Below are 22,819 nucleotides of genomic sequence, written 5' to 3' on the forward strand. Positions count from 1 at the left end.
GGAGGGAGAATGGAGATGATCCGAAAAAATAGCTATTGGGTACTAGGCTTAATATTGGGTGATAGAATAAGCTGAACTATAAACCCCCATGATGCAAGTTTAATGACGTAACAAATCTTCACATCCTGCTCATGTACCCCTGAACTTAAAGTTTAAAAAAAAGTGTAGTGCCAGCATCTGCTTCTGGCAAGGGCTTCAGGAAGCTTACAATCATGCCAGAAGGTGAAGGGGGAGCAGGCATACCACATTGGAAAAGATGGATGGAGAGAGGAGAAAGTGCCAGGCTCTTTAACAACCAGGTCTCATGTGAACTCATTACCATGGGAAGGACACCAAGCCATTAATGAGGGATCTTCCCCCATGACCCAAACACCACCCACTAGGTTCCACGTTCAGCACTGGAGATCACATTTCAGCATGAGATTTGGAGGGGACAAGCATCCAAACTATATCAGGCACTTATCCTGTTCAACAGCATTCCATCCTTATGACCTAATCATCTCCACAGACCCTACCACCAAATTTCATCACCCTGGGATGAGAAGTTCAGCATATAAATTATGGGAGGAGGACACAAACATTCAGTCTATTGCATGTTACTTTCACTTCATTCAACATTTCTTCATCTTTGGTCAGAATGAACACAAATACATTCATAAGATACTTCATTTGAAGACTGAAAAATGAAAACTCTATGTGAAAGCATTTTCATATTCTATTTTATATACTTATCTTCATTTTCTTTTAGCCTGCACACATTTTATCAGAAAGAAAAAACCTTAGGTATTCCAATATTTTATTTCTGAACTAAGTGTCTGGAATTAAACTTTGAGGAACATTTTATTTGAATTAAAGTTAACCAGAATGTCAGCCATGGTATGGAAATCTACTTTTATTTTACTTTTATTAAATGTGCTAGTCAACTTAATGTATGCTTGGCCTGACCTCACAATTTCTGTTTAGTAGAGTATAGTTTAAAGAATATTAATTGTGAAGGAACAGTCATTGAGTCATCTTTTAACATATTTGCTTTAAATGAACAATGAAATGTGAAGCAATTTTGCCTTAATGTCTCAGGCACTTCATGGTTGAAACACTGCTCTGTGTATAACTGTGGTACATTTAGTTTCACCTTGTCATCTGTCTAGTGTTTATCAATACTATTGATACATGAGTGCTGGGAAGGGAAGAGCATGGTCCCTTTAAATGAAATAGAAGAGGGAAGGGAAGTGCTGGGTAGAGAAAGGATGACCCTGGCTAGGGCTCTACCCCCATGGACCTAGGTGAGGACAGGCATTTCTGCCTTCCAACCCAAATGTTGCATTTTCCAAGACCACCCTGGCCCACCACGCCCCATCCTGGGACTATAAAAACCAGAGACCGGCAGGAGCGGTGGCTCATGCCTGTAATCCCAGCACTTTGGGAGGCCGAGGCAGGTGGATCATCAGGTCAGGAGTTCAATACCAGCCTGACCAACATGGTGAAACCCTGTTTCTACTAAAAATACAAAAATTAGCTTGGCATGGTGGCACGGGCCTGTAGTCCCAGCTACTCGGGAGGCTGAGGCAGGAGAATCACTTGAACTCAGGGGGTGGAGGTTGCAGTGAGCTGAGATCGTGCCACTGCACTCCAGCCTGGGCAACAGAGCGAGACTCCATCTCAAAAAGAAAAAAGAAAAGAAAAGAAAAAATAAAAAAAGAAAAAACCTGAGACCTTAGCAAGGCAGAGACAGAAGCAGCTGAATGTTATGAAGAACACATTGGCAGAAGAAAACACAAGTGGCTGGTCATGGAGAGCTTGCTGATAGGCACCAGCAGGCCAGCAGGCACCAGTAGGCCGGCAGGCCATCCACTGGCAGAAGGACACAGAGTTTAGTGGGAGCAGTTTGAGAAGAGCCGGGGCTGCCCAGTGGCCCAACTCCAGGGGAAAACCATCTCCCTTCTGGCTCGCCCATCTGCTGAGAGCTACTTCTACCCAGTAAAACCTTGCACTCATTCTCTAAGTCCACATATGATGGGATTCTTCTGGTAAACCAAGGCAAAAAACCCTGGATTATAGAAATCCCTTTGTCTTTGTGATAAGGAAGGGGGTCTAATTGAGCTGGTTAACACTAGTTGCCTATAGACAGCAAACTAAAAGAGTACTCTGTAACACATGCCCACTGGGGCTTCAGGAGCTGTAAACATTCACCCCTAGACACTGCTGTGGGGTCAGAGCCCCACAGCCTGCTCATCTGTATGCTCCCCTAAAGGTTTGAGTCCTGAAGAAGTGAGCCACTCCCCAATTGCACCCCCTGCAATGGGGATGAGAAAAGCTTTCCCGTTTCACTGTTGATTAGAAATGCCTGTTTACCAAGTTTAAAATCAAATATGAAAGTTAAGTGAAATGATAAACTATACTCCTAGGCTTAAGGTGCTGTTTTGAAGCTGGTTTGTGACATTCTCTGCCTATTCCCTGAAATGCCAAATTAGTAGCCAATGATCCTGTTACATGGTATTTGCATGAAGCTGTCATCTTTCTAGTAAGGATGTGGAAATTGGACAAGGATAAACTAGATTTGCACTTGAGGAAGCAGAGATAAAATTACTGACAAAGAAACTACTACGTTGAAGGTAGGATAGCAGCTAGGAAAAATTGTAAAACAGTGTTCGATGACAAGATATTTGCTTTGTAATTCATTGGCTGAATTCTGAATAGAAATGTAGAATTTTGGGGAATTTTGAAAATGTGGCAAAACAACAGGATGGGCAAAGGATGTCTTGGTAATTTGCGGGGCTGGGGGTAGATTCCAATGTACGTATTGCTTATTTGTTTAGATTCCTCCACAGGTCTTGTCATTGTGTTACTTTATTATGTGTTACTTGAGACAACTCCAATGTGATTGTCATCTTGAATTTGGAAGTATAATTTGGGATAATAATATAAAAATTGTTGTTTATTCTCAAATGTTCTAAAGATTTTTAGAAAACCAATTATAAACTTCTGTTGTCAAGAAAGTAAAATCTTAGATTTTTGATGATTTGCAGAAAATAGGCAACCACTTAAATGAAGAGAAAAAAAGTCTTGGCTGGGCATGGTGGCTCATGCCTGTAATGCCAGCACTCTGGTGGGTGCCTGTCATCTCAGCTACTCAGGAGGCTGAGGCTGTGGAATTACTTGAACCCAGGAGGCAGAAGTTGCAGTAAGCTGAGATTGCGCCATTGTACTCCAGCCTGGGCAACAAAGAGAGAGACTCTGTCTCAAAAAAAAAAAAAAGAGGGTCCCCGGTGCATAGCTTACAGCAAGATCAATGCAGAAGGTGGGTGATTTCCACATTTCCAACCAAGTTACCTAGTTCATCTCACTGGGACTGGTTGGACAGTAGGTGCAGCCCAAGGAGGGTGACCCAAAGCAAGGTGGGGCGTTACCTCATGCAGGAAGCGCAAGGGGCTGGGGAACTTCCTCTCCTAGCCAAGGGAAGCCACTGGGGACTGCTTCCTGCACTGTAGCCCAGATACTGTGCTTTTCCCATGGTCTTCACAACCTGCAGACCAGGAGATTCCATCTGGTACCTACATAACCACCAGGGCCCTGGGTTTCCAGCACAAAACTGGGTGGCCATTTGGGCAGAAACTGAGCTAGGTGCAGCAGTTTTTTTTTTTTCATACCCCAGTGGCACTTGGAACACCAGCGAGACAGAACTGTTCACTCCCCTGGAAACAGGGGCTGAAGCCACGGAGCCAAGTGGTCGGCTTGGCAGGTCCCACCCCCATGGAGACCAGCAAGCTAAGGTCCACTGGCTTGAAATTCTCGCAGCCAGCATAGCAGTCTGAGCTTGACCTGGGTCGTTTAAACTCGGTAAGGGGACAGGTGTCCGCCATTGCTGAGGCTTGAGTAGCTGGTTTCAACCCCATAGTGTAAGCAAAGCTGCTGGGAAATTCAAACTGGGTGGAGCTCAACACAGCACAACAGCTGCAGGCATTGTCTCACTAGATGTGCTCACTGGGCAGAGTGTCTCTGAAAACAGGCAGCAGCCCATCAAGGACTTATAAATAAAGACCCCACCTTCCTGGGACAGAACACCTGGGAAAAGGGACAGTAGTGGGTACAGTTTCAGCAGACCTAAAAGTCCCTGCCTGGCAGCTCTGAAGAGAGCAATGGATTTAGCAACACAGTGTTTGAGCTCTGATAAGGGACAGACTGCCTCCTCAAGTGGCTCCCTGATCCCCATGTATCCTGACTGGGAGACACCTTCCAGCAGGGGCCAACAGATACCTCATACGAGAGAGCTCTGGCTGGCATCTGGTAGGTACCACTCTGGGATGAAGCTACCAGAGGAAGGAATTGGCAGTAATCTTTGCTGTTCTGCAGTCTCCACTAGTGATTCCAGGCAAGCAGGGTCTGCCAGCAAACTCCAGCAGATCTGCAGCAGAGGGGCCTGACTGTCAGAAGAAAAACTAACAAATAGAAATACTTTTAACATCAACAAAAATGACGTCCACTCGTAGACCCCATCCAAAGGTCAATGACCCCAAAGATCAAAGGAAGATAAATTCACGAAGATGGGAAGGAACCAGTGCAAAAGGGCTGAAAAATCCAAAAACCAGAATGCCTCTTCTCCTTTAAGGGATCACAACTTCTCACCAGCAAAGGAACAAAACTGGATGGAAAATGAGTCTGATGAATTGACAGAAGCAGATTTCAGAAGGTGAGTAATAAAAAACTTCTCCGAGCTAAAGGAGCATGTTCTAACCCAATGCAAGGAAGCTAAGAACCTTGAAAAAAGATTAGATGAAATGCCAACTAGAATAACCAGTTTAGAGAAGAACATAAACACCTGATGGAGCTGAAAAACACAGCATGAGAACTTTGAGACGCATACACAAGTTTCAATAGCTGAATCGATCAAATGGAAAAAAAGGTATCAAAGATTGAAGATCAACTCAATGAAATAAAGTGAGAAGACAAGATTAGAGGAAAAAGAGTGAAAAGAAATGAACAAATTCTCCAAGAAATATGGGATTACATGAAAACCAAACCTACGTTTGATCGGTGTACCTCAAAGTGAAGGGGAGAATGAAATCAAGTTGGAAAACACTCTTCAGGATATTATCTAGGAAAACCTCCCCAACCTAGCAAGGCAGGCCAACATTGAAATGCAGGAAATGCAGAGAACACCACAAAGACACTCCTTAAGAAGAGCAACCCCAAGGTACATAATTGTCAGATTCACCAAGGTTAAAATGAAGGAATAAAATGCTAAGGGCAGCCAGAGAGAAAGGTTGGGTTACCCACAAAGGGAAGCCATCAGACTCAGAGTGGATCTCTTGGCAGAGCCCTAAAAGCCAGAAAAGAGTGGGGGCTGATATTCAACATTCTTAAAGAAAAGAATTTCCAACCCAGAATATCATCTCCAACCAAATTAAACTTCATAAGTGAAGGAGAAATAAAATCCTTTACAGACAAGAAAATGCTGAGATTTCATCACCACCAGGTCTGCCTTACTAGAGCTCCTGAAGGAAGCACTAAACATGGAAAGGAACAACCAATACCAGCCACTGGAAAAACATACCAAATTGTAAAGACCATGGATGCTAGGAAAAAACTGCATCAACTAATGGGCAAAATAACCAGCTAGCATCATAATGGCAAGATCAAATTCACACATAACAATACTAATCTTAAATGTAAATGGGCTAAATGCCCCAATTAAAAGACATAGACCGACAATTTGGATAAAGAGTCAAGACCTATCAGTGTGCTGTATTCAGGAGACCCATCCCATTTGCAAAGACACACAGGCTCAAAATAAAGGAATGGAGGAAGATTCACCAAGCAAATGGAAAGAAAAAAAAAAAAAAAGCAAGGGTTGCAATCCTAGTCTCTGATACAACAAGATTTAAACAAACAAAGATCAAAAGAGACATAGAAGGGCATTACATAATGGTAAAGGGATCAGTGCAACAAGAGCTAACTATCTTAAATATTTATGCACCCAATACAGGAACACCCAGATTCATAAAGAAAGTGCTTAGAGACCTACAAAGAGAGTTGGACTACTACACAATAATAGTGGGAGACTTTAATATTCCGCTGTCAATATTAGACAGATCAACAAAATAGAAAATTAACAAGGATATCCAGGACTTGAACGACTTGAACTCAGATCTGGACCAAACAGACCTAATAGGCATTTACAGAACTCTGCACCTCAAATCCACAGAATATACATTCTTCTCAGCATCGCATTGCACCTATTCTAAAACTGACCACATAATTGGAAGTAAAATACTCCTCAGCAAATGCAAAAGAATGGAAATCATAACAAACAATCTCTCAGACCACAGTGCAATCAAACTAGAAGTCAGGATTAAGAAACGCACTCAAAACTTCACAACTACATGGAAACTGAACAATGTGCTTCTAAATGACTACTGGATAAATAAGGAAACAAAGGTAGAAATAGAGATGTTCTTTGAAACCAATGAGAATGAAGATACAATGTACCAGAATCTCTGAGACACATTTAAAGCAGTGTGTAGAGGAAAATTTATAGTACTAGAGGCCCAACAGAGAGAGCAGGAAAGATCTAAAATTGACACCCTAATGTCACAATTAAAAGAAGTATAGAAGCAAGAACAAATTAGAAAGTCAGCAGAAGACAAGAAATAATAAGATCACAGCAGAACTGGAGGAGATAGAGACAAAAAACCCTTCAAAAAATCAATGAATCCAGGAGCTGGTTCTTTGAAAAGATCAACAAAATAGATAGACAGCTAGCCAGACTAATAAAGAAGAAAAGAAAGAAGAATCAAATAAATGCAATAAAAAATGATAAAGGCGATATCACCACCAATCCCACAGAAATACAAACTACCAGCCGGGCGCAGTGGCTCACGCCTGTAATCCCAGCACTTTGGGAGGCCGAGGCGGGTGGATCACGAGGTCAAGAGATCGAGACCATCCCGGTCAACATGGTGAAACCCTGTCTCTACTAAAAATACAAAAAAATTAGCTGGGCATGGTGGCGCGTGCCTGTAATCCCAGCTACTCAGGAGGCTGAGGCAGGAGAATTGCCTGAACCCAGGAGGCGGAGGTTGCGGTGAGCCGAGATCGCGCCATTGCACTCCAGCCTGGGTAACAAGAGCGAAATTCCGTCTCAAAAAAAAAAAAAAGAAATACAAACTACCAGTAAAGAATACTATAAACACCTCTATGCAAATAAACAGAAAATCTAGAAAAAAAATGGATAAATTCCTGGCTACTTACACCCACCAAAGACTAAACCAGGAAGATGTAGAATCTCTGAATAGACCAATAACAACATCTGAAATTGAGGCAGCAATTAATAGCCTGCCAACCAAAAAACGTCCAGGACCAGATGGGTTCATAGCTGAATTCTACCAGAGGAGCTGGTACCATCCCTTATGAAACTACTTTAAACAATAGAAAAAGAGGGAATCTGCCATAACTCATTTTATGAGGCCAATATCATCTTGATACCAAAACCTGGCAGAGACAGAACAAAAAAGAAAATTTCAGGCCAATATCCCTAATGAACATTGATGCAAAAATCCTCAACAAAATACTGGCAAACCGAATCCAGCAGCACTTCAAGAAGTTTATCCATCACGATCAAGTTGGCTTCACCCTTGGGATGCAAGGCGGGCTCAACACATGCGAATCAATAAATGTAATTCATCACATAAACAGAACCAAAGACAAAAACCACATGATTACCTCAATAATTGCAGAGAAGACCTTTGACAAAATTCAACAATGCTTCATGCTAAAAACACCATAAATACCCTAAAAGAAAACCTAGGCAAAACCATTCTGGACATAGGGATAGGCAAGGACTTCATGACTAAAACACCAAAAGCATTGGCAAAAAAAGCCAAAATAGACAAATGGGATGTAATTAAACTCCAGAGCTTCTGTACAGCAAAAGTAACAATCATTAGAGTGAACCAGCAACCAACACAATGGGAAAAAATTTTTGCAATCTGCCCATCTGACAAAGGACTTATATCCAGAGTCTACAAAGAGCTAAACAGATTTACAAGAAAAAAACAAATAAACTCATTCAAAAGTAGGCGAAGGATATGAACAGATACTTTTCAAAAGAAGACATATATGAGGCCAAAATATAGAAAAAATGTTCATCATCACTTGTCATTAGAGAAATGCAAATCAAAACCACATTGAGATACCATCTCACGCCAGTTAGAATGGTGATCATTAAAAAATCTGGAGACAACAGATGCTGGAGAGAATGTGGAGAAATAGGAACACTTTTACACTGTTGGTGGAAGTGTAAAAACCATTGTAGAATACAGTGGCGATTCCTCAAGGACCTAGAAATAGAAATTCCATTTGACCCAGCAATCCCATTTCTGGGCATATATCCAAAGGATTGTAAATTGTTCTATTATAAAGACACATGCACACGTATGTTCATTGTGGCACTGTTTACAATAGCAAAGGCCTAGAACCAACCCAAATGCCCATCGATGATAGACAGGACAAGGAAAATGTGGCACATATACACCATGGAATACTATGCAGCCATAAAAAATGATGCGTTTGTGTCCTTTGTAGGGACATGGATGAATCTGGAAACCATCATTCTCAGCAAACTGACACAAGAACAGAAAATCAAACACTGCATGTTCCCACTCATAGGTGGGTGTTAAACAATGAGAACACATGGACACAGGGAGGGGAGCATCAAGCACTGAGGTCTGTTGGTGGGGGCTGGGGAGGGCCAGCAGAGGGTGGGGAGGTTGGGGAGGGATAACATGGGGAGAAATGCCAGATATAGGTGACAGGGGGATGGAGGCAGCAAACCACATTGCCATGTATGTACCTATGCAACCATCCTGCATGAACTGCACATGTACCCCAGAACTTAAAGTGCAATTAAAAAAATATATATATACATATGTAAACTCTCAATAAACTAGGTATTGATGGAATGTATCTCAAAAAAATAACAGCCATTTATGACAAACCCATAGCCAATATCATAATGAATGGGCAAAAACTGGAAGCATTCCCTTTGAAAACTGGCACAATACTATTCAACATAGTATTGGATGTTCTGGCCAGGGCAATCAGGCAAGAGAAGAAAATAAAGGGTATTCAAATAGGTAAAGAGAAAGTCAAATTGTCTCTGTTTGCAGATGACATGATTGTATATTTAGAAGACCCCATTATCTCAGCCCAAAATCTTCAGCAAAATCTCAGGATACAAAATCAATGTGCAAAAATCACAAGCATTCCTATACACCAATAACAGACAAACAGAGATCCAAATCATGAGTGAACTCCCATTCATAATCACTCCAAAGAGAATTAAATACCTAGGAATACAACAACTTACAAGGGATGTGAAGGACCTCTTCAATGAGAGCTACAAACCACTGCTGAAGGAAATAAGAGAGGACACAAACACATGGAAAAAAATTTCCATGGTAGTGGTTAGGAAGAATCAATATTATGAAAATGGTCATACCGGCCAAAGTAATCTATAGATTCAATGCTATCCCCATCAAGCTACCATTGACTTTCTTCACAGAATTGGAGAAAACCACCTTAAATTTCATATGGAACCACAAAAGGAGCCCGTATAGCCAAGACAATTCTAAGCAAAAAAATCCAAAAACAAAAAAACAAAACAAAGCTGGAGGCATCACACTACTTGACTTCAAACTGTACTGCAAGGCTACAGTATCCAAATCATCATGGTACTCATACCAAAACAGATATATAGACCAATGGAACAGAACAGAGGCCTCAGAAATAATGCCACAAAACTACAACAATCTGATGTTTGACAAACCTGACAAAACAAGCAATGGGGAAAGGGCACCCTATTTAATAAATGGAGTTGGGAAAATTGGCTAGCCATATGCAGAAAGCTGAAATTGGACCCCTTTCTTACAACTTATACAAAAATTAACTCAAGATGTATTAAAGATTTAAACATAAGACCTAAAACCATAAAAACCGTAGAAGAAAACCTAGGCAATACTGTTCAGGACATAGGCATGGGCAAAGACATCATAACTAAAACACCAAAAGCAATGGCAACAAAAGCCAAAACTGACAAATGGGATCTAATTAAACTAAAGAGATTCTACACAGCAAAAGAAACTATCATCAGAGTAAACAGGCAACATTTAGAATGGAAGGAAATTTTTGCAGTCTACCCATCTGACAAAGGGCTAATTATCCAGAATCTAGAAAGAACTTAAACAAATTTCCAGGAAAACAAACAACCCCATCAAAAAGTGAGCAAAGGATATGAACAGACACTTCTCAAAAGGAGACACTTATGCAGCCAACAAACATGAAAAAAAGCAAATCATCACTGGTCATTAGAGAAATGCAAATTAAAACCACATTGAGATACCATTTCATGCCAGTTAGAATGACGATCATTAAAAAGTCAGGAAACAGATGCTGGAGAGGATGTGGAGTAATAAAAACACTTTTACACTGTTGGTGGAAGTGTAAATTAGTTCAACCATTGTGGAAGACAGTGTAGCGATTCCTCAAGGATCTAGACCTAGAAATACCATTTGACTCAGCAATCCCATTACTGAGTATATACCCCCAAAATTATAAATCATTCTATTATAAAGACACCTGCACATGTATCTTTATTGTGGCTCTGTTCACAATAGCAAACACTGGAGCCAACTCAAATGCACATCAATGATAGATGGGATAAAGAAAATGTGGCACATATACACAGTGGAATACTATGCAGCCATAAAAAAGGACAAGTTCATGTCCTTTGCAGGGTTATGGATGAAGCTGGAAACCATCATTCTCAGCAAACTAACACATGTACAGAATATCAAACACTGCATGTTCTCACTCATAAGTGGGAATTGAACAATGAGAACACATCAACACGGGGAGGGGACCATCACATACCAGGACTGTTGGAGATTTGGGGGCTAGAGGAGGGATAGCATTAGGAAAAACACCTAATGTAGATTACAGGGTGATGGATGCAGCAAACCACCATGGCATATGTATACCTATGTAACAAATCTGCATGTTCTGCACGTGTACTCCAGAACTTAAAGTACAATAAAAGAAAAATAGTCTTGACCAAAAAAAAAAAAAAAAAATAGTCTTGACAAAAAAAAAAAGTTTCCAATATTATAGTAAAAGAAAAAAGTCAATTAAAATTCCTGGATTTGGAGCACTCATTTTCAGAAAATAATCTGAGAAAAGAAAGGATCATGCCTACTCCCTCCCCTCCAATCCACAAACTGTGTTCAATATATTTTTCACCATATGGGAATGGGTCTACTCAGTTTTTTTTTCATCCTCCAAAATTGTCTGTTGTACTGAACTGCAGTGACATGCATGTTCCTAAGCTATCGGTAGTTTTTTCATTTGACTTTGATTTATGTAAACTTATTTTATATTTCATATAATAAAGCACAGATGGTCCCTGAGTTATGATGGTTTGACTTAACGATTTTCAGCTTTACAATGGGTTTATTGGCATGTCAAATGCATTTTTTGACTTACAATATTTTTGACTCTAGTGGGTTTATTGGGATGTAACCCCATCATAAGTCAAGGAGCATCTGTAATGAGTAACTGGTTAAAAGGCAAAGGAGTCTGAAGCCAGGTCACTTGCTTGATATATGGGATATACTTGTGAGAAAATCCATTTGCATTCTTGTTCCAAACCTTGAAAATATTCTGATTACTGAAATGTTTAAAGAAGTTTTCCAATGTCAAATTTGTAACCCATTTAAATGCTTGCTCTCTTTTTTTTTATTGTAGCAAAATTACGTAGTGCCTATTTTGCTGAATTTCCTCATTTGTGCTTGCCCATTTTCTTTCTCCATGAGCTCTTTTTCTTTTTCCTATTGAAAGATTATTTGAAATTTCACCTCCTACACCAGGATTTTAACTTCTTATCACAGTACCTTGGATACAAAATAATCTCTGAATAAATATTTGAAATAATTAATTATTGATTGTGTAGTAAACTCTAAAATAGAAATTGAATGGTCTCATGTCCCAGAAATTTCTGAATTTTTGAATATTTGGCTACAAATGTCAAAACATGGAGTAAAGGCTAAAAAGTTCTGACAATTTTGTGTAATGGGAAGGAAGCAAGTAGACCTGGGTCCTAACTCTTTCACAAGTCATTTTTAATCTCCTTGGGCCTGTTCACCTTATTAGTAAAATAAAAACAATTGGTTTGGTAGAGCTCCAATCTTATTCTGGAATTGTATGACTCTATTTAAGACTAATTTTTCTCTATCTCAATGGTCTTAGGTTTTTTTGATCACAAACTACTTTTCTCCTTGGGACCCATTCTTTTTGGGCAGTGCCACACAAGGGCTAGTAGAGGTGCAGAGTTTGGACTATTTTCAGAGACAGTAGGTCTAGCTAAGATGCCCAAGTGGGAGGCCCTAAGAAGTCAGGACGGCATGAGACTACAGGGTGTTTGGGGATGAGGACAGGGAAAAAGAGAACCCACTGAGGATGAACTTTACTTTGTACACAGTTTTGCCCAGGACTCTGTGTGAATGATTTCTGTGGGAGAGAAATTTGAGGAAGTAGAATAATGGAAACATAGAAATGTTACAGTGATTTTTTTTTTTTTTGTCAAAACGAAAAACCTTTCTAGCCACTAGTGCTGTGCTGAGCCATATTAGAGCCAGAGTTAAAAGGAAAAGCCAGTAATACTTATCTTTATTTAAAATTTTGGTATGTTGGTCATCATGGATGTTTTTGCATTAATTTTTATTTTTCAAAATATTGCATTAATATATTACTTGATTACCAAGATTTTTGGCACTCGTTAAATTTTGCACCCAAGGAGACCATCTCACTTGCCTCATCCTAATCCTGGTCCCTGCTAGCCACTCGATAATAACATTTTATTTTTGATTCCTATCGGCCTCCTAAGTAGATTAGCAGCATGAGAAAGGAGGGTCTACTTTGGGTTGTACATTGAGAATGCGCCCTCTAGTGGGGTTCTTGTCTCTAAGGACTTGTCTTTGTAATGCATCAATCAGTTGATGGCACTATATGGGCCAAGAAAATGTATAAAGTACAGTTTTCAAGAACATCGTCCGTGGTCTCTGTTGTTGCAATTACGTGCAGTTCACAATCCTAGCAACCACTAAACTGTATACTTAGTGAGGTTATTGAAATTTTAAGACAAAAGATTAATGCAGAAGAAATTCTTTCTGTAGGCAACACAAAGCCACACCACTAAATGAGACGATCAATCTGCCAGAAGCAGGAAGAGCAGCCTGCAATTACTCTGGGAAATGACATGGGAAAACTCGTTAAAGGAGGAAAAGGACTGGAAACTGTAACCGCAATCTGGTGGTGTGGAAGGATCTGGGTATTTAGGGGAATGGAGGACAGTTCCCAGCCTATGCGTGGGGTAACTAATAATAGGCCTTGAACATGTTTCCTTCCATTCAACCAAAATAGTGCTTTCCCACAGTGCTGTCATGGAGAATGGGAATAATATGGGCTACTGAACTAAAAGGAGAAATATGTACTTAATTACAAGTGATTGTTTAATAGAAAAACACAAACAAAACCAAGTGTTAAAATGGGGACTATTTTGCAGGTCATTTATAAAAGTGAGGAGTACAGTATGACAAGATTAAAGATTACACAGGCTGGCTTTTTGAGATATAGGCCAATTCTTTATTCCTTCCTCCTTTTCCTGGCTATTCTGAAGCTTAAAATAAAGTTGCTTGGGAAGGAGAAAACTGCTGGTGGGACTATAAAATGGTACAGCTGCTGTGGAGAACCATTTGGTGGATCCTCCAAAAGGTTAAACCTAGAATGATCATATGCCCAGCAGTTTCACACTTAAGGTATAAACCTAAGGAATCAAAAACAATGATTCAGACAGAATCAACTGTCCACCAGTGTTTGTTGCAGCATAATTTACAACAGCCAAAAGGTGAAAACAACCCAAGTGTCCATTAACAGATGAATGGATAAATAAAATGTGATATGCACATACAATGGAATCTTACTCAGCTGTAAAAATGAATGAAGTGGCTGGGCACGGTAGCTCAACCCTGTAATCCCAGCGCTTTGGGAGGCCAAGGGGGCAGATTATGAGGTCAGGAGTTCGATACCAACCTGGCCAACATGGTGAAACCCTATCTCTACTAAAAATACAAAAATTAGCTGGGTGTGGTGGTGCATGCCTGTAATTGAGCTACTCAGGAAGTTGACGCAGAAGAATCACTTGAACACAGGAGGCAGAGGTTGCAGTGAGCCGAGATCGTGCCACTGCACTCTAGCCTGGGTGACAGAGCGAGACTCTGTCTCAAAAAATAAAATAAAATAAAATAAACGAAGTTCCAATATGTGCTGTAACATGGATGAACCTTGAAAACATGATAATTGAAGTAGTATAAGCCAGATACAAAAGGACACATATTGCATGATTCCACTTATATGAAATACTTAAAGCAGGGAAAACTCATATAGATAGAAGTAGATTAGTGGCTACTGGGGGCTGAGTGGGAAGGGAGAATGGGAAGTTGTCACTTAATAGGTATAGAATTTCTGATTAGTATAATAAAGAATTTCAGAAATAGATATCATAATGGTTGTACAACATTGTGGATGTAATTAACATTGTTGAAATGTACATTTTAAAATGACTAAGATGACAAATTTTATGTTATATATATTTTACCACAATAAAGAGAAAAAAATGTGAAACAAAAAAAAAAAGAAGGAAAAAGCTCAGGACAGCGTTAGTATGTGTGAAGCATAACACTGTCTTTATGGTATTTAATGAAGGCTAATTGCTGTATTTGGAGTCATACTCTTAAATGGATAGGACTAAAGCAACCTAATGTTAGCAGATTGGTTCTCCATGAATATTTTGTAAAGGAGGTTCTAGAGAAGTAAAACATTGTCTGAACACTCATTAAATTTTGGCACTCATTAAATTTTGTAAAGGAGTTTCTAGAGAAGTAAAACATTGTCTGAACCATTAAACAGGAATCTAATATGAATTAAAAAACATACAGTGTTTTTGGCTTCACAAAACTCTATTAAGGTTCAATGATGCCTTGGCTATAGCAATGCCTATGTTGCCTCTCTTTCCTACAACTAATCAATAGCATTGTCTCCTAGGAAGGGAGGGTTGATCCTGACATGCTCCTTGCCACTGCTCTAATGTTTTCTGGCAATTTTTACACACAGCATTAGTGGCCAAGGGGCTACGGGTGGGAAATGTGCTTCATATCTCTTCCAAATAAGAAATAGCTGATATCTTATTGGTATAATTTTGAAATATTTTAACTCTAAATGTCTGAACATATTAGAATGCCAAATTAAGAGCATTTTATGCTACAGATTTTCTGTGATTAGCTTAAAATATGCTCGGCAGGTAATACGTTTTAAAAAATCTAATTTGAATTTGATATATGTTTATGGTTGGTAAAAATATTTGTGAGCTAGTTAAAAAATTCTGCTTATCTATTTATTAAATCCAGGTTCACCAAATTAACCATTTGTTAGTCTCTTGGATTATTACAGATATCTGAAAGTATTAAGGCTTCATTAAAAAATCTGTTTTTCTCAGACTAAACTTACAGGCAGGTAGTCTATACCGGTTTCACTGCATGTGCAGCTGCTAGAAGCTGAGGGACAGTTCTTCATGTTTGCCTAACAACTTAAATAAGGTTTGGAAACCTAAGAAAAAAATGTTACTTTCCTATGGTGTTGGAAAAACTTCATCCCTCTTGAAGCCTGCTTCTACAATTTTCTCTTCAAAAATGTCCTTGTTATTTTTAGCTTTTTGCCAGGTCCCTGTGTGTGTTTTGTTCCTTTTTGAAAATTTTGACTGCTTCATGCTCTTTATGCTGAGAAAGGGTAAAGGGGATTTTATGACTCAGTAATCATCTGTAAATATACTACCATGTATACAGTATGCACCTAACGTGTATGAACATGCAGGGTGTTATGTAGGTGAATGTATAAGTACCTGTAAAAGTGTGTGTAGACATGCATCTCTGTGCACTTCCTATGAAGAAACAGGAGCCAGAAAAAATAAAAAGTGGGGTGGTCTATTTGAGGTAAGTGCCACCTGAAACAAAGTGGCTGTACACATACAGTGCCTATGTCTATACTTACATATAACTGATGATGTAATAATACACCTTTCATAAAGACTAATTTTGGGCACAACTAAATGTGTCTAAAACACATGTATTAATCTCTGGAGTTGTCATTTTAAAAAATTTCAAGTGTTTTATTGTTTTGATGCCTTAGGATTCTAACTTGGTGGGATGTTTGGTTGGGTCTGAAGTGGATGAAATCCCTCCAAACTTAAAATGTTCCTCATGATGATGTGTAACTTCAAGGAGTCTTTAGAGATGGTTCTGTGTGGACATTTGCATCAACAGTTTGCTTAGCCTGAGGGTTGTAGTTGCTGATGTTAAGGGCCCAAATGATTGCACTTGTAAGTGGCACTTCCTGGCTGGAGAGGGCTGTTGTTGAATCTCAACTAGGAAAAACTCCTCATCACAGCAATTTAAGTGTGCATGTGCATCAGTGACCTGCCCTCATTCCTTTAAGAAACGAAGGTAGGAGTGACACAGAGGGAGGCACCATCACACCCTACACCCTGGTAACCCCTTACCTCTTCTCTGCTCTTTGCCACTCCACCCTAGAAGTGGAAGAGTTGGGCGCACTCCTCAGATTAAAAAAACAGATCCTGGAGAATAGAAAAACACCAGCAATTACCATGTCAGATACACACATAATATTTATTCTAGGAGTGCTCACATATTCAGCATGCAAGTGTCTAAGAATTATATATGTGCTTTTTGTTCAGTGTAATTTCAACAAATGTGTAATATTATAAACATTGATTGAATATCTGTGCTTTCATGAAAGTAAGGTCCTGTTTTATGCAAATATTAACCAAGTAGTTAAGAAAACACAAGGAAGCAATGAAGAAATATGACTCGTGGGCAGATGGTTTCTGAAATTATATATTTTTCTGTGAAGCATTAACCAGTGCTTTTTAAAAGCAAAACAACTTTTTGAATGTGGGTGGATAGTGTAAGGTAAAATACCTTCATTGCACAGTGCAAAGTTTACTTTGCCAAGTGCTTAATGTATAATAGGTAATGAATTTCTTCCCTTAATGTATTTCCTCAAGATTGTTTAGTAATTTTTTTTAGGTGGGGAGAATATTTCTGGGGCAATATTTATTTGAGGGCTGAGAGAAATTTTGATAGAATTATCTAGAGCAGAATAGCTTTTATTTGAAGAATGCCTCCTTAAAAGGTGTGATTCTACAATTTCTAATGTAAAGTCTTCCTAAGGTTTTATCAGCTGCTCTGTCAGGAAAATCATTTAAAATTTTTCATCTAAGAATTCCATCTTGCACATCTAAATCCTTATTTTCTTTCCTCTCTAATTAAGAACAGTTGGCCACAGTATTCTGGGTAAGGCCTTTTGTATATGTGAAATCACTTACTAAAATTCTCTCATAATCTGGATTTTAAAATCATTTTTTTCACTGGCATAATTTTATAACAACTGGCTGATTTTGAAGAATCTCCCCACCTGCCTTCCTATGTCCACAGTCCTTTAAGTGGTGGAAATGGAAGTGGACAAGCAGTGGAGCCAAAATGGAGAAAACAGGGCTTCTGATTTGTCAGTACAGCATTCCTACTTCTATGTTACATTATTGTAATAGATTTCCAGATCACAGTGACATGTTAATGTCTAAAATTCAACTTGATGTCCCATCTGACTTCTAAATTGATTTCTTTTCTCAACTGGGCAGACTCAGTACCAGAGACCGTCTGGCTGGTTGCTCACACGATAGGTCTCTCAGGCAGATTTGCTTCCTGGGACAGTGTGGAGATGCAGCTGCAGAGAAGCCTGGTCTGTCTCTTGCTATCCTATGTGTCTCTTACCAGATGACTGCTTAATAGAAAATCACCACTTTCCCAGATAAAGTTGTTTTTCATGGAAAGGAATATGAAGTGTGCTTCCTAGCTAGCACTGCCATTATTTTCATCTTTTATTTTTAAAATATTAATTTCCCTTCCTTATTGTTGTGCTACTCTTTTGTCATCCTCTCTTCAAACATTATTTTGGTTTTGACCATTTCCTCAATTTTAGTAAAATACATCTTCATATTGCAGAACTCTTCTCACTGCCTCTTAGATGTCAACTGCACATTATAGGGCCTGTGGCTTTTATTTTATCACCAAGCCAAGAGATTCTGATTTAGTTCTCAGAGGTTGATAGGCCCCCAAGGAAGAGTTATCCATCTTTTAGTATGCTGGGTAATTTTATCCTATTGGCTGGAGTCCAGGTCTAGGCTATGCTATCCCTGTTTTCTTTTTTACATTTCTTTCCCTTTCTCATTTCTTTGATGACAATACCATATGGCACAGGATAAGAATTCCTGCTAAAGTTGGGACATTGCATTTATCTCTTTCCCTTGATCTGCCAGGCCTATTATTCTGTCATGTTACAAAATTAGGTTAGTCTAATGAGACCTGTTCCTTACAGATCATTCATTTTGATGTCTTCAAGGTGTTTGTGAATTTATCGTGTAATGATTTCTTCGCTCATTTTTCAAGCATAGCTCATAGATTTGAAATATTTGGAATAATTTAATTTTTTCAAATATTATCTACTCTGACCCTCCCTGGTCATTTTCAAAAAGGAAAATATTTCAAATATACAGAAAAGCATAAAGAATCATATAACGAGATAATATTCCATAGTTTAACCACATAATTTTTAACCATTTTTCTGTTGATAGACATATAGGTTATTTTCAACATTTCCCTAGCACAAATAGCAGTGCAAAGAATATTGTGTATTGGTCTCTTTGGAGATCTTATCAAAGTTTCTCTAGAGTATATGACTAGGAGTAGAATTGCTTAGGCAAAATGTATGGTGATTTTCAATTTTATTAGATATTGCAAAATTTTTCTCCAACATTGTACCAATTTATAACTCCATCAGCAGTTTATGAGAGTTCATTGCTTCATATTCTTGCCACCATTTGGTACTGACAGACTTTAAATTTATTGCTAACTTCATGGATGTGAAATGGTATCACATCATGGTCTTAATTTGGATTTTCTAGATCTAGTAGGATAACGTCTTTATATTTGTTCATTAGTGATTCATGTTTCTTTCTCTTTGACCTTCCTCTTTATATCTTTGGCCTATTTTATACTGAGCTTTGGTTTTTTTATTTTTCAGAATTCTTGCTAAATTCTGGATCCCATCCATTGACGGTTATATTTGTTATACCTTCTCCTGGTATATAGGATGTTTTTTTCTTATTTATGTGTCTTTTGTAGTGCTAAAGTTTTATTTTAAAAGTGTAGGCAGTAGTGTATTTTCTTTATTGTTTGTCTTTTGATGCGTTATTTCAGAAATATTTTTCATCCTACAAACATAGTCTCTCCTTCTGATAAATGTTTTAAATTTTTGTTTTCTCATTTTCTGTTCTTTAAAATCACAAACAACTTTTGTGTATGGCAGCACAATTTATTAAATATGTTTTAACATAAATATCCATATATTTACCCAATTATCTGTACCACAACCATTTGAACATTTTATTCATCTTCATTGGTGTAATTAGTCAAGATTCCATTGTCTTAATTACTAGAGTTTTGTAGTAAGTGTTGATTTCTCACTGCTTTGTCAAGTTACCCCAGCTTGTTCATTGTCTCCAAAAGTATCTCTGGTTTATTGTTACATTACTTTTCTAAATAAATTTTACCATTAGCTCTTCAAGTTCTGTAGAAATTTATTGGGTTTTAAACTGGAATTACATTGATTTATATATAAATTTGAGCAAAATGAAAATCTTTATGGTTTCACTCTTTCCACTCATGAACATCATATATTTATTCTCTTATTTTGGTTATTTTTCCACCTTTAGATGATGTTTGGTAAATTTTTCCCATATAGGTGCTACCTAACATTTTAAATTTTATTTCCATGTATTTCATAGTTTTTGTTGTTGTTATGGATTCTTTTTAAAAATGGAATCTTTTAAAAATACATTTTTTAATTGTTACATGTATGTGGAAGTACTACAGATTTAATGTATTGCTTTTTTCTCACCTTGCAATTCAGCTAAACTCTCTCCCATCCAAGTACTAACCAGGCCCAGCTCTGCTTAGCTTCTAAGAGCAGACCAGATCAGGTGGTATGGTGATAGACACAATTCAGTTAAATTCTCTTGTAATTTATCTGTAGATTTTCTTAAAGTGTTCTAGGTTGAAAACCATGTTATATACAAAACAGTGATACTTATCCTTGCTCCTTTCCAATCCTTAACTCTTTTTTAAATTTTATTTTACTGATTGATTAGGCCTTCCAGGACAAGGTTGAATAGAATCAATAATAGAATATGCTTGTCTTGTGTTTGACTTTAAAGGGAATGTTTTGAAATGTCCAGACTTTTCATTAGTATAACATTCCATTAAGTATAATACTCATTCTGAGTTTTTATTATATATGCTTTTTAAATTAATGAAATTTTTTTCTAGTACTATTTTGCTAATCTAAAAAAAGTCAAAAGTAGGTTAAATGTTATCAAATGCCTTTTTTTTCATTCTACCTGTTCAGGTGATTATGTAAGTTTTTTCTTATAATCTATTAGTATGGTCAGTTACATAAACAGATTTTTATCACATTAATCATCCTTGTATTATTGTTATAAATAAAATATAGTTTTTCTTTAAAGAAACACATGGCTGGATTTGGATTGATAATATTTTGCTTAGAATTTTGTGTTCATGATCATAAGATTAATCTATAATTTTTCATTTTAAAATATCTTGATTTTTATATCAAGGCTATTTCTTGATACAAAAATGAGTTGGGCATTAGTATTACCCTCCTTTAAATTAGTAAATTGCTATGTATAAGATTAGAATTATCTGTTCTCCAAATATTTGATAGAACTTACCTTTTCCTTGTAAAGGCATCTGAGCCTAGGATTGTATTTTTCATGACTGAAAATAATCTTAACTGTTACTATATATATATATATATATATATATATATATATTCCTTCATTTGAATATATATATATTATGGAGAATTATATGTGAATGTGTGTATGAAAATATTCAAATCTCCATATAATACAACTCTCATTTATACATATATTAAAATACAGAATTCCATGCATATTGTTTATGACAATTATCTAATCAGGAGCACAATTTTAAATTTTGAGCTCTTATGTAAATCCAGAGCCCCTTAACTTTGGAATTGTTAATAATCCAAATTTTTAAGATTGAATATGTTAGTGCTACAACAATAATAACAACCAATATTTGTTGAGTACCTATTCAGTGTCAGAAGTTTACCTAGGTTATTAACATTTAATGCCTATGACAATTACATGAGACATAGCTAATCCTATTAGGCATGAGGAAGTTGAGGCCAAGGGGTTGGATAATTTGTACACAACATCATGGAGAGTGAGTTGGCAGATTTGAGATTTAAACTAAATGTGTCTGAAAGAAATCTCATGTTCTTTTCATAACACCTTACTGGGAAATTAATGACAGATAGATTCAGTTTTGATAATAAGTAATAACAAATTTTGTTGCTGTTACTTTTTGATATTGAGGTTAATGATATAAGACAGCAGGAAAATAGACTATGACAAATATAAATACTGCTAGGGCTTTTATGTACCATCATATAGCCTGCATAATGCAGAATTCCAGAGGGCACCACGTATATGAGCCCCAAAGTGAATGGTACCTCTCTGGATTGTACATGTGATGGCATTTAATGCTGTGAACAGGTACTTGCCTTGCAAGGTTCTGAGGAAAGAAAGAAGTCATCCTAATGAGAATATACTTACTTTACAATTACTAAAAGATTAATTGCATTATTGGGCAGAGTTTTGGGATTCCTGTTAGTACATAAATGGGACTTGTAAAAGTTGTGCTTGATATTTGCTGTTTTTAGTTTGATACTTCATAAAAAAAAGAGAAATATATTTTGGATAGGGCAACTACTTAACCTCCAAAATTTTAGTTGAGCATTGATTGTAATATTAAAGAATGGAGTTTAAAAAGGAAATTCACAGATTTGATGATTACTTCATGCAAGAATTCTTGCAATGCTATGAAAAAAGGAAGCAAGTATGTTTCTTAAAGAGATACAGACTTTGTCTCCCATTTCTTTATTTTTCTCTATTGAAATTAATTTGGAGTTTTTAGTAACTAAGGATAAGTGATAAATATAGCAAATGTGACAATCTATTTAGTTATGATGCTAGCTTTGGAAATAACAAGTATGCTAAAAAAGGAATTTCATAGCATGCACATATTTTATAGGCATTAAAAGTAATGTATTTTTTTCTCAGAGTTTTTTCTGGACGATATTGTGTCTTATATTTTATGTTTTGAATGCAAAACTTTTATAGTATTTATGATTTTCCCCCACCTATCCATTCTTCTGTGCTTGTTTCTCCATTTTCCATTACACTTTTACTTCCTTTACCCTGAATATATTTTTTTCCTTCTAAGTCCTTTTATCACAGCAGTATCCACTCTCCCTGCTGGCTGTCAGTTCTTTTTCTCTTCTCAAAGTCATTTCAGTCATTGTTCTTTATGCCTCCCAGAGGAATAAAAAAAGGGCTGGTCTCTGAATTATTATTTCTCTTTGAAGCAAGGAGAATGCCGAGTGTGCTAAAAATCACTTTAATTTAATAGGATCCTAAAAAAGTGAATTCAGTTTTTCTCTCTATTGCCATTAAAAAATTTATTTACCCTGTCAT

The sequence above is a fragment of the Aotus nancymaae genome, unplaced genomic scaffold (assembly GCF_030222135.1).
Source record: "Aotus nancymaae isolate 86718 unplaced genomic scaffold, 86718_ANA_hifiasm-v0.15.2.pri h1tg000033l, whole genome shotgun sequence".
Lineage (NCBI taxonomy): Eukaryota > Metazoa > Chordata > Mammalia > Primates > Aotidae > Aotus > Aotus nancymaae.